The following is a 19286-nucleotide window of genomic DNA, read 5'->3' on the forward strand; positions in this document are numbered from 1 at the left end:
TTGGTGCATCAAACTATTTAAAAAACAAACAAACAAACTCTAGAACAATCTTTTTCACAATGTCCATTTCAATCCCATTTCTTTGTTTTGCATTTCATGCAGTCCTTAGGCAGTGGTTTATGTATTCTTTGCAGAATTCGTCTAGTTTGCGATGGGTCAAATTGCTGGAACTTGGAGGCTTTTAGTGGAAATGTGACAGTTGCCTTGGAGTTATGGCACTTCCACATTTTATTCAGCTTTGCTGCTGTTGTAGCCTCAGAGCTTGGGAGGATAGAACAAGTCTAAAAGGTTTTAGAGGAAAACAGAACTGCACTAATCTGTCACGATTACAGCACGTACATTATATGCTGGCATTTAGACTGATTACAATTGTATTCAAACTAGAAAAGAACATGGAGTTACATGAACACAGTGAGCAGATTAGCTAGGCGAGTTTGCTGTTTTTGTTTTATGTCCTTGTGTTAAAGGACACCAAGTTGTCGATCAACCTTTTCCCGGAGCCATATGCAAATAAAACTGTATTTTTCCACGTAATGATTTTATGATGCTCGTATTGAACCATATAATCCATTCAGAATGTGTAATGCAAAAAAAAAAATCTTGCAGCCCAAAATTTTTTATATCTCCGATTTATGTACCTTCAACCTTCAAGGTTACAGTTTCTACTGCCATGTTGAAATGGCATTTATTTTAAGGCACATTGTTTGCGTGTCACACAGTCCTGAGGCGGTTCCTGTTAATAAGTATTTCTTATTGCTAAATTTCTGTTTTCATTTTTAAAAAAAGATTTTGAAACTTTTCGCACGCTCTTTAAAGTCTGTTTCCCCTTTTACTAGGTTGTATTTGTCCTGCTTTTAAAGGCAGAACTTCCACCGTAATTACTGTACTACTATGTGCACTGGTCCCTCAGTTTGACTCCCTTTTAGCGTTCCTCTTTGCTGACAGCTCTGCCCTGAAAATGATCTGCATGGCTGATCAATGGTGCACTCTTGGACAGCTAGATACACTTTTCTTGAATTCTGGGTTATTTCAGGCCCATTTAGCAGTCCAGAATGAACTTTTTTCCTGTCTCGGCCTCCATCTGAAGAGGCTTATCATTTATTGAGGGTGGTAGTAATTAAAGTTTACATGGAAATCAGACAATTTTAGGGGTAATTGTGGACCAAGTTTAGCATACAAATCATTAAGTCTTAAATAATAAGATCAACTAGATTTTTATGTTTTCTGAAGAAAATGTGTATTTTGCCAATGCAGAACTCTCTGCCACAATGCTAGGATGTTGAGTAGTTGTGGTTAAGGTGTTCTGGGTGGTTGCTTACTTGCATTTTTTTTTTTTTTTTTTTTGATATTCTGGTCTCTAGGTCTCTCCTTATATTGCCTGCAAGTAGAAAACCCTGATCACTTAGAATAGTCATAATGGTTCAAATTTTTACCACTACAAAAAAGTAATAAATAAATACAATAAAACAGGCGTAGTCATTTCTTTCATAGTTTTTGACCCGTAACCTTAATAAATAAGGTTGGCACCAAAAACTACTAGCCTAACTCATAAAGATTTCAAATCTTGTTTTTTTTATTATTATTATTATTATTATTGTTGTTATTATTATGAGCAATAACACAAATATAACAAACATACAAAAGAAAATGGTGCTTTTCATGTTTCATTATGTCTGATAATCGGTCTTCAACATACATGCTATAATTCATAAATGTTCGGTACCATCTGTACTATAGAAAAACAAGTACCATCAGGATTTTAAAATGTCAAGCTCAAGTTTCTCTTATATCGAAATCCTTTGAAATTTCTCTTTAAAAATGATCATTTTAGACTTCTTATTTGTGACCGGTGTATCATCTGCGCTTCCATGTTCGTCAATATGTCATGCGTTGGGTTCGAGGTCACTCTTCCTCCGGAACTGGACTAGCGTACGGCATTCTGCCGGAAGCTAGTTATTATAGTTTATAAAGTTTTAAGTATAGATATTCTCTTACAAAAAGTGCGAGGGAGGGAGCAAGAGATTTAAAGGGGCCGCAGCCTGAATCGGTGCATATTTAATGATGCCCCATAAAAGGCAGGTAAAAAAAAATAATTAAAAAAAAATCTATGTGGTATTTTGAGCTGAAAATTCATAGACACATTCAGGGGACACCTTAGACTTATATTGCATCTTGTGAAAGAATGTTCTAGGGCAACTTTAAATATATCTCGGACTGTGTTTGTCTAAAAGAAGATAGTCATATACACCTTGGATGGCTTGAGGGTGAGTAAATCATGGGATAATTTTTGGGTGAACTATCCCTTTAAGTTTAATATTTGGGGTTTGGGATTTCATATCCCCAAGTATGAGCAATAGTAATCCAGATTTTGAATTTATAAATCCAGGAATGAATGATTAAAATTGGTTTGCACTTCAGAGTGTTTATTTACTGATATCAAATCTCTTCCTGTTTGCAATCCATCCCGTCTGGCGTTTCTGTGGAGACCTTGCCCTCTTTATCACTCCAGTCACTGGATCAGCATTTTCCAAGACAGCCACTCCCCTAATGTCTCTCTCTCTCTCTGTAAAGAGTAGGTAGGTGTATGCCCGTTCAATGCGTGCCGTTTTTCCACGCCTGCCAGTTAATCCCATTTTGGAGCGACATCCTTTCATAATTCCCATGAGGACAGACAGCAGTTTTTAATCAGAGAACGTTCACAGGTGTGATTTATCGGGTGAGCTTGAGCCTAAGACTTACATGGTCCATGGCTCCCCATCCCACTTTCCCATTTAAGATTAAGGTTTTTCTCCCTTTGTGCACAAGACATGGGGCTCCTACTGGTAAACTGTGTACAGCAAAGCAGTAAATCCCAAATGATAAGAGAGGAACAGTGGGTCACTAGAGCCTCACAATAAAAAACTGCAGTAAACTGACACGAGTAGTTTCAGTGGTGTGATGGACTTGGATTGTTTTGCACCAACCAAATAGAAAAGGAGAAATGTGCTTCTATTAAATTACTTTGAGCTCAAGGCAGCACCCCACTAGCTGACTCCAAACAACTCAATTTTAGAGAGGGGATGTCCTACTGACTTTTTTCTGACATCTCGCCCTCATCTGTTAGAGGTCAGTCATGCTCCCAGATTCAAAATGAAATCGAGGGGAAGGACTAAGTGGTTGTCTTAGATGTTTCTTTGTTTCCTGCTGCACTAAGAACAGGATTGCCGCAGTAGTAAAATGATTTAGGACACAGTTTGTGGAGTTGTTTTTCTACTGTTAATAATGGGATAGTTCACTCATAAACTAAGCTATTTGTGGTGTTCCAAACACAAAACCCATTGACTTTCATTGTACGGACATATATTATATGAACTCACATTCTTCAAAATATCATCTTTTGTGTTCACAAATGAAAGAAAGTTGTACAGTTTTGCATAAACTTATGCGCTTGTTTGAATCAGATATGGGTTTTTTTATCCTATAAGAAACATGTGCATAAACTATTGAAACACATTTACAGAGTAAATCATGTGACTTTGCACAGTGGCGTAACTGGACTAACCATTGGACCGATCTTTTTGCGTAGCATCTGAAATGCCTGAGCAAAGTCTGTTGTCAAAGTGGATCGCTATAATTAGCTTCCAGAACTGTCTTACACGACTGCATTCCCAAACAGCAGCATTTGTCTCCCAAAGCAAGAAAACGTGCTTATTGCATTTTGACTGCATGCTCTGAGACACAAGAAATGTATTATATACGAAAACTATTATGTACAGTGGCTTCTCCTACTTTTCATAGTGATATTTAGTGCCAGTTTATCAGGAAGTGATGATTTTGTTCTCTTCGAATCACTGGATGGAAACGGTGCTTTATTCGCTATGCGCAAAATTGGAACATCGCATAAGTCAAATTTGCTTTGGATGGAAACATGGCTAAAGATGAGTAAACCATGACAGAATTTTCAGTTTTGGGTGAACTATCCCTATACTCTAAAATGTTTGTGTCACTATAGAGTCCTAAAATCCTGAAACGAGTTTCCTTTTTTGAACTTCCAGTTCCATAATCCCAATGGTTTTTTTTGAAAGGGTTTTTGGTTACATGCCTAAAATAAGGTGTTAACCACAGACAAGCTCAAGATATTTTCTAAGAAAAAAGATAATTATTTGAACTATTTTTGCTTAAACTTTCCAAATTGTAGATTTTACATCAATATTAAAAGTTATCAGAAGCTTAATGGTGGAGACATTGAAGTCGTTCAACCTTGGTGTAGTTAGTTTATATCCTAATTTTAGCTTTTTATGTTTGCCTACTAGGGTTACACGGTGTATCGGTGCTACGGTAGTATCGTGATACTAAAGATGCCAGTATTTTTTTAAACTGTAGTATCATCAGTACCGTAAGGAATGTTGTATGTGCGGCAGGTACACATCAGTTCAACATGCATGCCTGCAAAAACATTACAAGAGACTGCCGTTGCCTGTCTGCTGTGCCCTGTGTAGTAAATGCTCTGTAGAATTAGCGCCTTATTGTTTCCTGATGCTTCAGTTAATTTTGCAGTGAGATGGTTGCACTTGCACGTTGTTGTTGTTCGCACTGCATTTTTTCTGGAGAAAGTGTCAAATTCACTTAACATCTTTATATAAGAATAAATTCTCACAGTTTTTCCGTTGCTCATTTGACCTTTGGAAAAGGTGTAATAGTTTGTTTCTAGAAACATCTTTGCAAAGACAATTCAGGCAAACGTAATTCCATTCATCAATAGGCTATAGCAGCTTTGCACTCGGTTCTTATCAATCATATCAATCGTGATTTTAACATTATACATTTATTATGTTTTAATTTACATACTGCTCTCCAGTCATGGTTGGCAATTTCAAGATAAGCTGCCAAAAATGCTCCTGATGGTTCATGACATGCGCAAGAGCGCTGTTTCCGCTTAGTTTCTAAATGAATCCTTTTTTGAACAAATTGGGTGAGTCACTGACTCACTAAGCCATTCCAAAAAAAACAAACAAACAAACAAAAAGTCATTTGCTTTGTTTCTGAATGAATCAGCCATTTTGAATGAATTGGTTGAATGATTTATTGACTTAATCATTAAGACTTGCTGCCACCTACTCTCCCATCTAAAAGTAGGCCTATTCTATCATTTTCCCCCAACATTTTTATTTCAATATTCAGATTTTTATATTTGAAACATTAATCTCATAACATTATTTATGCAATTGTAATTTATGTAAGTGCAAATGCATAAATGCAGTACTAAGATGAATTTTGTTTACAATAATTAATTTGATTGGTAATAAATCCTGTTATTCATTCTCATTAATGAAGTATTCAGAGAAAAATCTGGTCTGTTTTCATGTTTTTATGAAAGTTTGGTTCATTTTGTTTGCTGCATGGTATCGCGATACTTCAGCTGGTATAGTATCGTAAGACATTTTTATGGTATCGTGACAACCCTAATGCCTACTGTATTTAGGCTTCAAAATTCTTAATATTTGTGTTCATTTGTGAAGTTTGCATTGGTCATGGAGTGTATTTTCTTGAGATGATCTAAAAGCCAATGGGAAAATCCTGTTAGATTTTTGTGGTGATGCAAACGTCCAGGTTGGCACACAAAATCATCCATGTAGCACTCTATTTGGCAGCTTTCTATTCAGTAAAAAGATGGTTCTGACCTTACATTCTTATTTTGTAAGTCTTTTAAGTGTAGTAAAACCCCTTCGAATAACGACTGGCTTTTGATGAGGGGAAACACGTAGACCAGATCCAAGCAGGGCAGTAGATTATGAGCTCATCGACGTGAGAAGCGGCTCAGTGATCTCAAAGACCTCGAGAGGCCACCACAGACTACTTTCAAGCTAGTGGAAAGTTGTTTTGATTCAGCAGAGCTATTAGCTGCTCACCCGCTGAGATCAGACCGGCTGTGTCTGATTCTTCTGCTAGTCTGTCATTGAGGCTTATGACTCAGAAATGGCTAGTAAGAAGCTGTCGTCAGAGTCATTCAGAGATGTGGGTTGAGAGCAGAGAAAGGAAGCAAATGTATTCTGCAACGAAGCTTGGACTGATTTTTAACCGCCCTGGGTTTGTGACAGACATAGCAACTATAAAATCTGGCTTGTCTTCCTCTGCTTTTCACACCTACGCAGTTTTAACCACAGTTCATCTCTCCTCACTGATCCTTTTATATTTGCTTCCTTCCCTTCTTGTAGTCCTTCCCAGTTCTGTGAATACGTTTCTGCTGCCGACTGCATGCTAACTACACCTGCAGGCTCAGGCAGGTGTCTTTTAGTCCGGATGCTGGAATAACGCTCTCAGGAAGACCTTCAGCTTGGATTTGATTCAGCTCTGATTGGGCCTCCTGTGTCGGCTGCAGATTTTTACTTGTGACTCTTGGACAAAACTAGGGTGAAACTTAGCAGTGGTTCTCAACCTTTTTTACTCCGAGGCCCCTCTTTGTCCAACACAACACCCCAATGACTTCTATTGTACAGACAGAAACCTCCTGAGATATTCTTCACAATATCATCCTTTGCGTTCCACACAAGAAACAAAGACAAGTTTAGAGCGACATGAGCACGAGTAATTTTCACCTTTTGGTTGTACCAAAGGAGATTCAAATTTGCTTGAGTATTTGCATTTGCATCCGTGTGGTGTTTGACTCCTCCATTGAGAGAGGTAATCTCATGAACCTGAGGTAAGCTAGTGTTGGCAGGTCACTCTTGAATGCACAGGAAAGCAGTAAAAGGATTTTAGAGTGCTTTAGGAGCTTGTTTGATGCAATAAATTAAACCTTTCCGTAACATTTACATGTGGAGTCTCTCTTTAAAGAGGCATGTGAGGTCAGAGGACATCCTCTTAAAACAGCTTTAACTTACTGCCGGCACACAGACAGGTGGAAGCATGCATGTCACGCTGTGTTACCCAACACATTTTCACTGCATGTGTTACATGGATGCAGTCGTTTTCTTTTTCAGTCATTTGTTTTCAGCCACTGCTGCCTCACTGTATGAGGACATTAATGCATGAATTTCATCTCCAGAGTCACTTCATGAGCATTTCACCATTCCATTTGAGAAAAACTATCGTCATATCATAAACCCAGAAAATCAAAGGTCTTCACTGCAACCCAACTAAATAAAATAAAACATTGTGACAGAAATGTATTACTGTTGTACAGTCAAATTTAGCTACATCTCAATTTAATAATACTAACACTAATAACAATAAATTATTATAACTTTATTTTTTAAGGTATATATTAATGGTGAAATATATATATATATATATATATATATATATATATATATATATATATATATATATATATATATATATATATATATATATATATATATATATATATATATATATATATATATATATATATTTTTATATTTTTTGGGTTATTATACGCACAGAAACCTTGCACACGGAGTCCGATGCGTATTAATTAATGCCAAAAGAAAATAACAAAACAATACAAAATGGAGTCTTCGAGCAGTGAGGATGATTTTGTTGTCCTCTCTCTTCTTAAAAAGAGAAAAAGAAAGAGGAAATATTGGGTCCATTCAATCTTGAGATTGCATAGAGAGGAAGGAGAGAGACTGCAGGATTATCCCGAGCAATTCAGAGTTTACTTCAGGATGTCAGTGGATCAGTTTGATGCTTTGTTAGTGATACTGGAGGCACATTAAAAACGACCACTAATATATATGTATTCTGCACTTTGTTTGTCATACAGTGCTTTGTGCAGCAAGATGAAGTGGATCAATTTATCAGACTGCATTCTGGATTTTGGAGTTTGCTTGTATGGTGGCTCTGAATTTTCAGAACACCTTGTGTTGCAGATGTGAGAGAATGCAGAAAATTGAACCTGATCCAATTTTTTTTTTTTCTTTTTCTTTTTTTTTCTTTTTTTTTGACAGACGAAAGTTTGTTTGACAAAGTTTAATGTCATATGATTAAAAGAGAAATTAAATATTTTATGCCTTCATTTGATTGCTAGAAAAATCAAAATGCATTTCATAGAAATTTAAATAAATAAATATAACACAAAATCTTATTTTTATTAATTAAATTATTTAGAAATGCTTTTTGATTTATTAAAATTTAATTAAACCATTAAAATGGAATCCAGAGAACTTTTTTGGGGGGACTTTTTTGGGATGTATAAGTTTCATGATTTCAATTAATTAGACATGCCTTTTTGATGATTAAAATTTAATTAAAAAATTTAAAATGCATGGAATTTGGAAAAAAATAAAATGGAATTTGGGAAAAAAATACTGATTTCAAAGGGAGAATATTTGGTGTCAATTGTGGGGTTGAGGTTTTAGGGGGATTATTTGTAATTGCAAGTGGGATTGTTGTGTCTGATGGAGGCTTTGTGACTTTGTTACTTAGTATTCAGTAGTTCTGTTCCAAAACGGAATGAGCTGCCTTGCTGTCTACTGCCTACATCCGCAGCATCCTAACTGCAATTGCGATTGATTTGGAATGCAATGACTATCTGTGCATCATACAAATGATGTGCATTGCATTGGAGAATCGACTCGCAATTGATTCCATTAGAGTTTGGGATTTACACTGAATTGCTTTCAGTATTTTATCAATATTAATATCAGTAGTTTTAGTACTGAATGTCTATAATCAACGTCTCTCACTTTATCCTTTTTGGTAAAAACTTAATTGTTTCAGAGATCTTCAGCAAGGGCTAAACAAACGCCCCTGAATTTTAACCTTTCTAGCATTGAGCTGTTTTGGATTCTTCTCGCTGTGCACCGGAGCTGTAAGGTTTTTGTCTTTGCGAGGACAGCTAATGAATTGCCTGAAAATTAGTTATGGCTAAAGCTCAACTTATTATCAGTAATGCTGGCTAATTAAAATGCCCTTTTCACCCACAGTCAGGAACACTGAACCACATCCGTGTGACATTCATTTACTGCAGAGAAAAAAATGCTATGTAGATAAAGATACATGAAGTCTTCTAATCCGGCACAGCTGGGAAGCCATGTTAAGAAGGATTTCACCAGCAAATTAACAGCAACTTCTTAACCTTTTGTTGTTGTTTGTAGTCTTGGTCAGTGCACATTCTCAACTTTTGTTCTTCTAGTAACTTTGCTATTTTCAAGATGGAGGATGGAGGTGAGGAAGGTCATGTTTAATATGTCGATTAAGTAGGGCTGGGTAATAAACAATATTATATTGAAATTGATTAATTTGTCAATAATAGATTAATCCATATAAAAACGTCCAGAATTTATCAAGAGCCCATCACAGCAGAAATAAGCACAACATGCCACATATAAGTGATTTCTTCAATGACGACAGAAATCACGACTGTACACTAAAATGTGCTTCTCAAAGTAATAATAATAATATTTCTAAGGAATATTATACAACAAAGATATTTTTTTCATCCATGTTTTACATTTATACAGTTCTGTTGTGCAGCATCTTATTTGACAAGAAATAAAAGTGTAAGTTAATGATATTTTCATTAGATTACATTTTAAAAGCTTGATTACATTGTTATTTTATATAAATTTGTTTTAAATCATGAAACTCAGAATCCTCCCAAAATAAAATGGAAAACACAGAATTTAGGGAAAAATAAAATGAATTTCATTGGGCCCTGAATTAAAAGTTAAAAGTTTCTGTATTTGAACAAACAAATTTACATGTTTACATTCATTCTCAAGGTCTAATAATTATGTGGAAAACATTTCCTTCCCCATTAATTGTAAAATATATTATTGTGTTATACTACAGGGCTGTTGAATGCTCAAATCTAATTGGTTGATCAATGTTCTAAGGTGTGCAATTATTTTCAGGGAAATGCACGGCTAAAGTAGTTCTAGGCAGGTCTTGACCGCGTTGCAGTTATTTCAAAGATTTTTGCAACAAAATGTTTTATTATATCCTGACAGGCCATACTCTCTTTCTTCCACTCTCTCTAGCTCAAACGCATGGGCACAAAAAAAAAAAAAAAGTTTTGGAATTAACAACGGAGGCGTAAGAAGTTAGTCCCACACACGAGTGTTTTAAGGACAAAAACCTGACAAATGTCTTGAAATACAACATCTGGACAGTGTCTTGAGGTGTGGTACCCATAGTAAAAGCAGAATAACTGTCTCCAGGCCGTTGAATTATTAGAAAATAATGCACATCCTCTTTGCGTCGTGACCGAATTACCACCCCGGATGTGCATTATTTTTTTAATAATTCAACGGCCCGTCGTCAATTATTCCATACATTTAAAAACTAGGGATGCACCGATACCACTTTTTCCAGAACAAGTCCGATACAGATACTTTCATTCTTGGTACTTGCCGATACCAATATTTTCACTGCATGTCATTTTTAAATATATTGGGTAGAGAAACCAAAAGAATATGAATCATATTAGTTGGTTTTGTCATTCATTTAATAGCACAGTGCATATTTAGAGCTGCTTCAGCAGGGATCAGTATAAGTATTGGCGAAATATCACAATTCTCTATTCCAATTTTGATAATAAAACAACTTCTACTAGCCTTATTAATGTAAATTTAAAGCATTATTAAAGACAACTAATCAGTAATAACAAATAATCAAATTACAAATAGCACAAATAAAATAAAACAAAGGTACATTGATATCTGGTACATTATTGGTACATTATTTTGGCTGCACAAAATAATAAAATAATATAAATGGTTAAAGTTACAAAATGTATTGAGTCAAGAGCAGTGAGTGATCTTTGTTCCCTTTAAGACTGAATGCATGGATACAAAATGAATATACTGTGTTAATTTGAGATGTAACCAACTATGTTTACTAGGATACTCGCCAAGACTGGCGTTTTTACATAATTTTGTGTGAATTTGTCCATTCAAGTGCAAGACGTGAACGAGAACGCAGTTCAGGATTTTTTATGGATTTGACCATATCGCCCAGCCCTACGCACAAATGCTGGGAAGTTCATAGAGTTTAAACTTCAGCTGACTCAGGGCACCTACTGTTTGCCATATATTGTGAATTCCTGATAATCCTCCAATTGTTTTGTTTTTTGTTGTTTTTGCAAAAGATTTTGCAATTTTGCTCCGATTGTGTTCATCAGAAAGAAGAAAGTCATATGCACCTAGGATAGCTTGAGGGTGAGTAAAGCTTGGAGTAATCTTCATTTGAAAGTGAACTAATCCTTTAAGCTGACTCTTACAAACAATACAACAAGTGTTGCTTCAATGTTTTTAGTGTTAACATTTAAACACTTCACGGTGCTGTATGCAAAACAACAAATTATCACTTGACCGATATCACTGACTTCTTATTAGATGGCACACCTGTGTCTGAGAAAGCCAAAGATTTCTCTGCAGAATCATGAATAATGTAGTTTTTCCACCAGGAAATCTCCTGTTAAACTTAAAATGAATTATTTAAAAAAGTTGAAATGATGCTTTCAACAAAGCATATACCATTGATTAACCTCTTTGCTCACAGTAGGTCCATCTTTAAATGTTTAAGTTAAAAGTCTATTTCCCAATGGATTTTTACTTCCTGAACCCAACCTTTGCTCTCTGTTCAGTCTGGTGCAAGATACAGAACAGCTAGCTTTTATCATTAATGTTGCATTTTTGCATGTGACACACAAGTTTCTAGCATGAAGTACTTTGTTTGTCCAAACTGAAACTCATTTTCAATAGTGCTTTTCATACCGAGAGCCATCTAAAACAAGATGTTGCTTGAAAACAATTTTTGCCAGAATGCAAGGCAGCTTTTGCATAGCCATCAGTAGGGTTTGTGCATTTCTATAGGATAAAATTAGACTCCTCCTGCAAGTAATAGCTGAAATAAACAGCGCTGGTACTCCATTACACACATCAGTGCTCTCTTGAAGCATCATTTGCATATCCATAATTCATATGCATATGGATTACTTAAGAATTTGTAAGGCATAGACATGCATCTGTTTCCATTGAGAACCCAGCAGGGCATTCACAGCGAGCGAGAGAGGAGCCTTATTTTCGGGGTAAACCTTTTGGGTTGGCAACAGCACGCGGATTTCAGCCCAAAATCCATCTGTAAATGTTTGCTTTGGCTGAAGGACTGTTACGTGAAACAGACTACTGTGTATACGCCGTTCATCCTGAGCAGAATCACAGAGTTCCTATTTTTTTCCCAGATTAACATTCACACACAACAACACATCTCTTTCCCACACTCTCTCAGGTTTTTGTATTGTTTCAGCTCGGGAAAACACGGCGAATCACTTGCAAGTCTAACTGTTTGTGCCGTTTCTGCTATAAACTCGGAAAGTTGGTCTTCGTTCCAGTTGTTCCATGCAATCGGACCCCGGTGCTTGTTTGGACAAGCCATTTCTCATTGCTTTAATTCAGGCTAAGGAAACACAGCATTTGCATCGACTTGTGTGTTTTCGCTTGTGTGCACATGCTTGTGTTTTCAGTAGTTTTCCACATTGGAAAAAAGGGGATGCTTGTGCTAGGTGTTTGTCCTGGCTCGAAGAGTTTTCCCTCTTTTCAGAGTTTGATTCCGGATTGATTTCTGATGTTTTCAGTGTGTGGAAATGGATTTGTTTTGGCAGATTCTTCAGGTATTATCACACCCTTGTTCTCGCTATCTCACCATCAACCTTCCTGAAATGAGATTTTAGTATCAGATAAGAATAATTAACTTCCATACATGTTTTTTTAAAGTAACAATTTACTTGAAGCCTTTATGTATAATGCATTATTATGGTATTCATAATGTACGTTATAATGCATCTTTTCATAAAAAACTTTAACCAAATAATCATAAATGCATTATAATATTTGCAGATTCCTTGGTACATCTGAAATTGGTTGGTTGTTGTGCTTTAATGCACTATACTTTCTAAAGGTGTGTTATCTGAATAGATAAGCATTATATCTGTGGTTACAATTATTCATGAGGCCACAGAATGCATTAGTGCATTAAAAGGCTTTAAAAATACTTTCATAGTGCATTATATATAAATGCTTTAAGTAAAGTGTTACCATTTTCTCTTTTCAGACCGTGAACTAGCAGCTCAATCTGCTGTCCTCTTGCATGAGTGACATTAAGCATATTGAGGCTTGAAAAGACCCGGTTCCCTTTCCAAACCAATGTACATGTTTGCTCATCCATACAAATTTTTGACACTTCCAGATATCCAGCTATGTTCTGTCTTCCTCCAAGTGTTTTTCATCTGGGCCTTCATAAAAATGACATTTCTTCCATGATGTAGTTGTTGTTCAACCTTGTGTTTTGGGTCATTATGTTGCATTACTGATGATTATGAGTTTTTCCAGCTTGACATTCTGCTGAGGAGTTCTGTGGTATGTGCTGTTTTTCCTCTAAACATAACAGCGTGTACTTTTCACCAGAAGGTTCAACTTTTGTCCTCTCAGTACGTTTACACAGTGTTGCTGCAGTGGTGTTGTTAATGTCTTGGTGGTCTTCTGAAAGATGGACAGCAGTATGTTGTTCTTGTCTTCTGTAACCTCCTGTGAGCAACTTCCTGTGCAGTGTTTTCTGAGATTTATCTAACTACAGAACCACAGAATCGCACTTCTCAGCAGTCTGTGGACAACAGTGCCAAATCTGAAATTAGAGTATTGCTGAAGATCACACAACCAGCCCCAACCACTAGCCCTACCCTTCACTAGGGCCCTGTTTACACCTGGTGTTAAGGTGTGTTTTGGTCGATCGGATCACAAGTGGATGACACTAAATACAGGTGTAAACGGGGTGTAAAACACTTGTCCACTTTCGATCACTTCCAGAGGTATTTGAAAACGAATTCAAACAGCCACGAAAGACCATCTACTCTCAGTCTACTGGCCTAATGCGTAAACATTATGGGAAGAGCTCTAGCCAGACAAGATTTAAAATTTTTGACCCAAGTTTGTTTTGAAGATGAAAAATGTACCAAGCACAATGTTCTCTCAACATTCTTGATTTCTAATACACACTCACAGCGTTCGACCGGTCAGAGCAGAAACGAAAGCTGTTTTTCTGTCACACGCACGGACACATACTCACAAAAAGATCTCAAAATCCCTGTCTCGACAACTATTCTTGTTAGAGATGTTCCGATACCCCTTTTCCATTCCCGATACCGATTCTGATACCTGAGCTCAGGGTATCGGTCGATACCGAGTACTGATACGATACCAGGGTGCAGGGCTCTGAACTGGTTTAAGGAACGAAAGCGAAAACCGGAAACGAACGAGATTTTGACCGGAACGTAACCAGAAATGGAAACTGAATCAGATTTAATCGTTTTGAACAGAAACGCTCATTTGAAATGGCCATTAACTGGTTAATAACGTTATTTTTTTGTTCTGTTTAATATTTTGATTTGGCAGTCAAACAATCACGAATTTACGCTGACAAATTCACGCTGACACACTCAGGCTCAGCTGTCATGTCATCATAGGTTAGGTAAGTTACAATGGCAATGCGCTGGCATTAGTTTTTCCGATGATATGTCACCATTAAGGACTAAATTGAAGTGAAACTGAAAGTCATGTAGGCTAATAATGCAGCTTGTTGTGCGTTTTGAAACCAGTGAAAATTACAGGATATTTACAACAAGTTCACACAGCCACATCACGCACATGCAGCGGTTCGGTGAACGGAGAAAACAGAATAAAACTATAGGCTTACATAACACATATACAATAAAAGGTAATATTTAGGCCTATAGGCTTTGCGAAATATTTCACCATATAATTAGGTCTACATATTAACAAATTGTGGCGCACTCCAACGATATAGGAAAGGAAACAGACATTCTGCTTGTTTTCGTTATTTAAATGTCTTTTGTAAATGTATGAATTATGTCTGGCTTTTAAATTACGACCATAAACCATAAATTACGGAGTACAGTTTAGGAAAAAAATTTTTCCAGTGGTCGCGCCGGCACCTCATGCGCGCGCACAAATTCTTGCAATGCTTACTTGATATTGCAGCTGTTAAATATTAAAATAAAATACAATCAACCAAACATATAAAACTTTACACTGCTCAATTCAATTCTGTGATACAATCTGCCGTCCCGTGACCACCGTCTGACTGTGCTGTTATGTGAAGAATGATGTCGATAATGCGAGTGAAGTACAAAGCTTACATAATAAATAGCCTAATAGTTTAGCATTCGTCTCGAAAATGGAAACATTGCCGAATGAGAAAGGTAGGCTTCAGATTCATTTTAAATGAATTAGTTTAGCATCTTATTTAGTTTTATTTCTAATAAATAACCGTTTTTCACTTCTTCGCTGCTCTAAACAGTGGTTGCTTATGGAAACACAGCACAACTTCCTGTGTTTGCATTCTGAGAAGAATTGATTTCCGATTTGCTGCATTAAGCAAAGATAGCGGGCACAACTAGATATTAGGAAAATGGTATCGGATCGGTACATGAGTTTAATTACTCGCCGATACCGATGCTAGAATTTTTTCTGATATCGGTGGTATTTACTGGTATCGGAATTGGAACAACCCTAACTCTTGTATATAGTTGGTAATAAAGTTTTAAGTGAACCTAAATAGTTGAGAACTTGATAAAGAAATCGGATGTTTCATCATATTGGCTCCGTGCGTTTGGTCGTGCATTCGTACATTGGTTCGTTGCATTTATTGACAGCATGCCTAAAAATAACCATCATTAATTGTAAAACAACAACTTTTACAATGATTAATCGATTTAATTTATACAGTGATCGCTATGCATGCAGTGTAATTATAATTATATTTATATTATTATATTTCTGTATCTGAATACTAGGCTACTGTTAGACCTAACTATTTGTAACTGTTCTATAGTATTTTTCTATATTTTAATTTGTATATTCTTATTTTTACTGTATGTTCGTTTGTCTTTAATAATGTTTGAGCTTTATTAGTTAGGAGTTTTTGCTGAGGTATCAAAGTACTTGTAATAATTGGGAACCAAAGTGTTTGCTTAATTTTTTGCTGATCCGAAAAATGATCCAATCCGTGACTCAAACCGGTATGTGTTCTACCAAAGCATTTTAGTCCGCTCGAAACGCCTATCTGTGGTTGCCTTAAAACACTTCGGCAGCACAGTTTTGTTTGTTTTTTTGTTGTTTTTCCCCAGTTGAGACGCTTTGCTTGCCATAATACGGAATATCTGCAGGAGTGGATATCTCATTTTACATTTTTGTTTCTATATAAAAATGTTGACACAATGTAAAGCATTTCAAATTTATTTTGTTGCGTTATTATGCTTGGTCTGTGTTGTATTTGTCCCGCCCCTCCTTCACTGTGATTGGACGGCTGGATGCAAAGTGACAATGAGCGCTGCGTTTTACCCAATGTTGATCATTCTTCAACTCTCTGCAACTGGTAAAGCGCAAAGTGCTTCAGTGTGAAATAGACGCTCAGCACCTCGTTTTAAAAATGTGCCGCTCCCATTGAAAACAATTGGAAAAATATGCTAGCCTCTGGGAAAAAAATGCTTTGGTGGATACAGGGCCTTAATGACGCTTTAAGCTCCACTCCAGCACCGGTGTGAGACTGCTGGCCTGGCGCTGTTGTCCTCAGACTGCTCTGACGAATGGTTCTGCAGTTGGTTAGTGTGTTTTTCTCGGGTCTTTGTAGATCAGTGAATTATCAAGAGATCTGCAGGTGCTTTGAGAGATGCCTGAGCACACAGACTCGCTCTGTTCCTCAAACATAAATGAAAAGAATGACTGGAGGGTACTCTAGTGGGACACCAGTCTCAGCTGTCATCCGAGGATTTTTGTAACTTCTCTGAAGACTCCATGACATGCCCTTGCATTCATCTTTATAGGACACTTACTTCTAGGGAGTAGCAAGTGTGCTGACTTTCTGTTCACATTTTTGAACTTCTCTTTTTCAGTTCTAAATTCTTTATAGTTCCATTTGGAAAGCTGAATGCTGTGACAGCATCTGTTAGGTTCAGGAATCTCGTGATGTGAGCATGTGAGCAGCCAGCAGCCATATCGCCCTGTAGCATAAGACTGGTTTCCCACTGAAGCCAAGTAGGGCTGAGCCTGGTCAGTACCTGGATGGGAGACCTCCTGGGAAAAGTAGGTTGCTGCTGGAAGAGGTGTTAGTGAGGCCAGCAGGGGGTGCTCAACCTGTGGTCTGTGTGGGTCCTAATGCCCCAGTATAGTGATGGGGACACTATACTGTCAAAAAGCACCATCCTTCGAGATGTTAAACCGAGGTCCTGACTCTCTTTAGTCGTTACAAATACCAGGATGTCCTTCGAATTTTTTTTTTTTAATTTGCCAATTGGCCTCTGTCCACCATGGCCTCCTAATCATCCCCATATACTGATTGTCTCCTGATAATGATAATCTTCTCTCCACCAATAAGCTGGTATGTGGTGGGCATTCTGGCACAATATGGCTGCCGTCGCTTCATCCAGGTGGATGCTGCACATTGGTGGTGGTTGAGGAGATTCCCCCTTCCATATGTAAAGCGCTTTGAGTACCCAGAAAAGTGCTATATAAATGCAACGAATAAATAAATATATGCGATTTCTAAACCGCAGAAAGCACGCTTAAGTCTAGCGTGAGAGCAGGTTTATCACTACGACATGGAAAAAAGCACAGAGACAAGGAAGGTGAATTCAGGGCAGGATAAGAACTTAGCCAAAAAAAAAAAAAATTCAACATCCATGGTTTGGGAATATTTTGGATACAGGAGAGATGATGTATCATAGTCTGGTATTTTGCAAGAACTGTCAAACTATCATTGCGGCAAAACATTAACACAGATCTCGTTTTTTTTTTTGGCGGACACAAAGACGTAATGTTTAAACATGTTAGTCTAGAGCGTTTACATTGAAAACAATGACACATTCCAAACCAGGTGAACAAAAATTGATAATACAGGCATTTGTGAACTGATAAATTGTTCCCTCATGACCATGGAACATTTTATTTATTTATTTGTTTGTGTATTTATTTGTGCATTTTCTTTATCTTTTTAATTTTTCTTTGTATTTATTGATGTATTTGCTTATTTTTCTTATTTTACTGTTTACTGTGCAGGTCAATAAGATCAACTTATGCTTTGACAACTTAGTGACTTAATTTGATTTCAGTGCTTTCTTAAACAGGAAGATGTTTTGGTGAATAACGGTTTAAATAGACTGTGTTGTATATATTTGTGCTGTTCAAACAGCTGATTCATTCAAGAATGTAGTAAATTATGGACGGTCCACTGAATCTTTGATTCACCCGATTGATTCGCTCAATGCGGATTCATTCAGTAACGTAACACGCCTGTGTTGGTTAGAGACGCACAACAGTTCTCCTGAGACTTTATAGGTAATATTTTCTATGGAAAATTGAGCAAAAACGGCCAATATTGTGTCTAAAATCTAACATTATATACTCATATATATAATAATAATAATAATAATAATAATAATAATAATAATAATAATAATAATAATAATTTTTTTCATTTATTTAACTGTTGTATAAAATCAATATCACATTTGCACTCATGGTAGGCTATTTAGGGCCCTATGAAATTCCCAAATTCCGTTTTTTCCATTTTAATTTTTCTGGATTCAGTTTTTTCCGTTTTATTTATTTTTTGACTCCATTTTATTGGTAAATTAAATTTTAGTAATCAAAAAGCATGTCTAATTAATTGAAATAATGCATCTTGTCCAATTTACCAACAATTTAATAAAAGTTTAACCAAAAAAAAAAATTCCATTTAATTCCATTGCTTCAGCGCGAGTGTGTGTGAGGTAAATAAAACTGCGCTTCCGCATCATTCATTTCAGTCACACAGGCATGCAGGATTCATGTTTAAATAGTCTTTTTGCGGTTTAATATTCACAGACACTAGTCTATATCACGATTTAATGTAAGTGTACTGACCTGCTTTTAATTCACTTATCAAAATTTTTACAAATTCCGTGACATTCCGTGTTATATAGTAAATTCCGTTTTTATGAATGGATTCCGTGATTCCAGAGGCATTTTCGCCCTGATATCGTTTACTTTTAAGGGCATTCTTACTGCATTTTATAGGCTAGATCACGCAATCAACTGTATGAAATGTAAGATGAACTTTTAGGCCTGACATTACTACTTTCAGTTTTTGGTTGAACTATTTCTTTAAATAAGGTTTCAGTTTTTAAGCCATGTTTATAAAAACAATCCACTTCTGCGGTTCACAAACACATTTTCCCAAATGCAAGCTGACTCACAATTGTTCATGATGGAGATGAATTACCTTGATGTGTGTTCTCTCTGCTCTCATCTCATCTCTAGAAACTTGAT

General features: G+C 36.5%; 1 protein-coding gene across 1 annotated transcript in view; it reads left to right on the top strand.

Annotated features, from left to right (window-relative positions):
- Window positions 1-19286, top strand: part of abhd17c (abhydrolase domain containing 17C, depalmitoylase) — a 59185-nt gene that overhangs the window by 15153 nt on the left and 24746 nt on the right. The gene's annotated exons all lie outside the window — the stretch shown is intronic.

The sequence above is a fragment of the Chanodichthys erythropterus genome, chromosome 11 (genome assembly GCF_024489055.1).
Source record: "Chanodichthys erythropterus isolate Z2021 chromosome 11, ASM2448905v1, whole genome shotgun sequence".
In the NCBI taxonomy this organism is placed as follows: Eukaryota; Metazoa; Chordata; class Actinopteri; order Cypriniformes; family Xenocyprididae; genus Chanodichthys; species Chanodichthys erythropterus.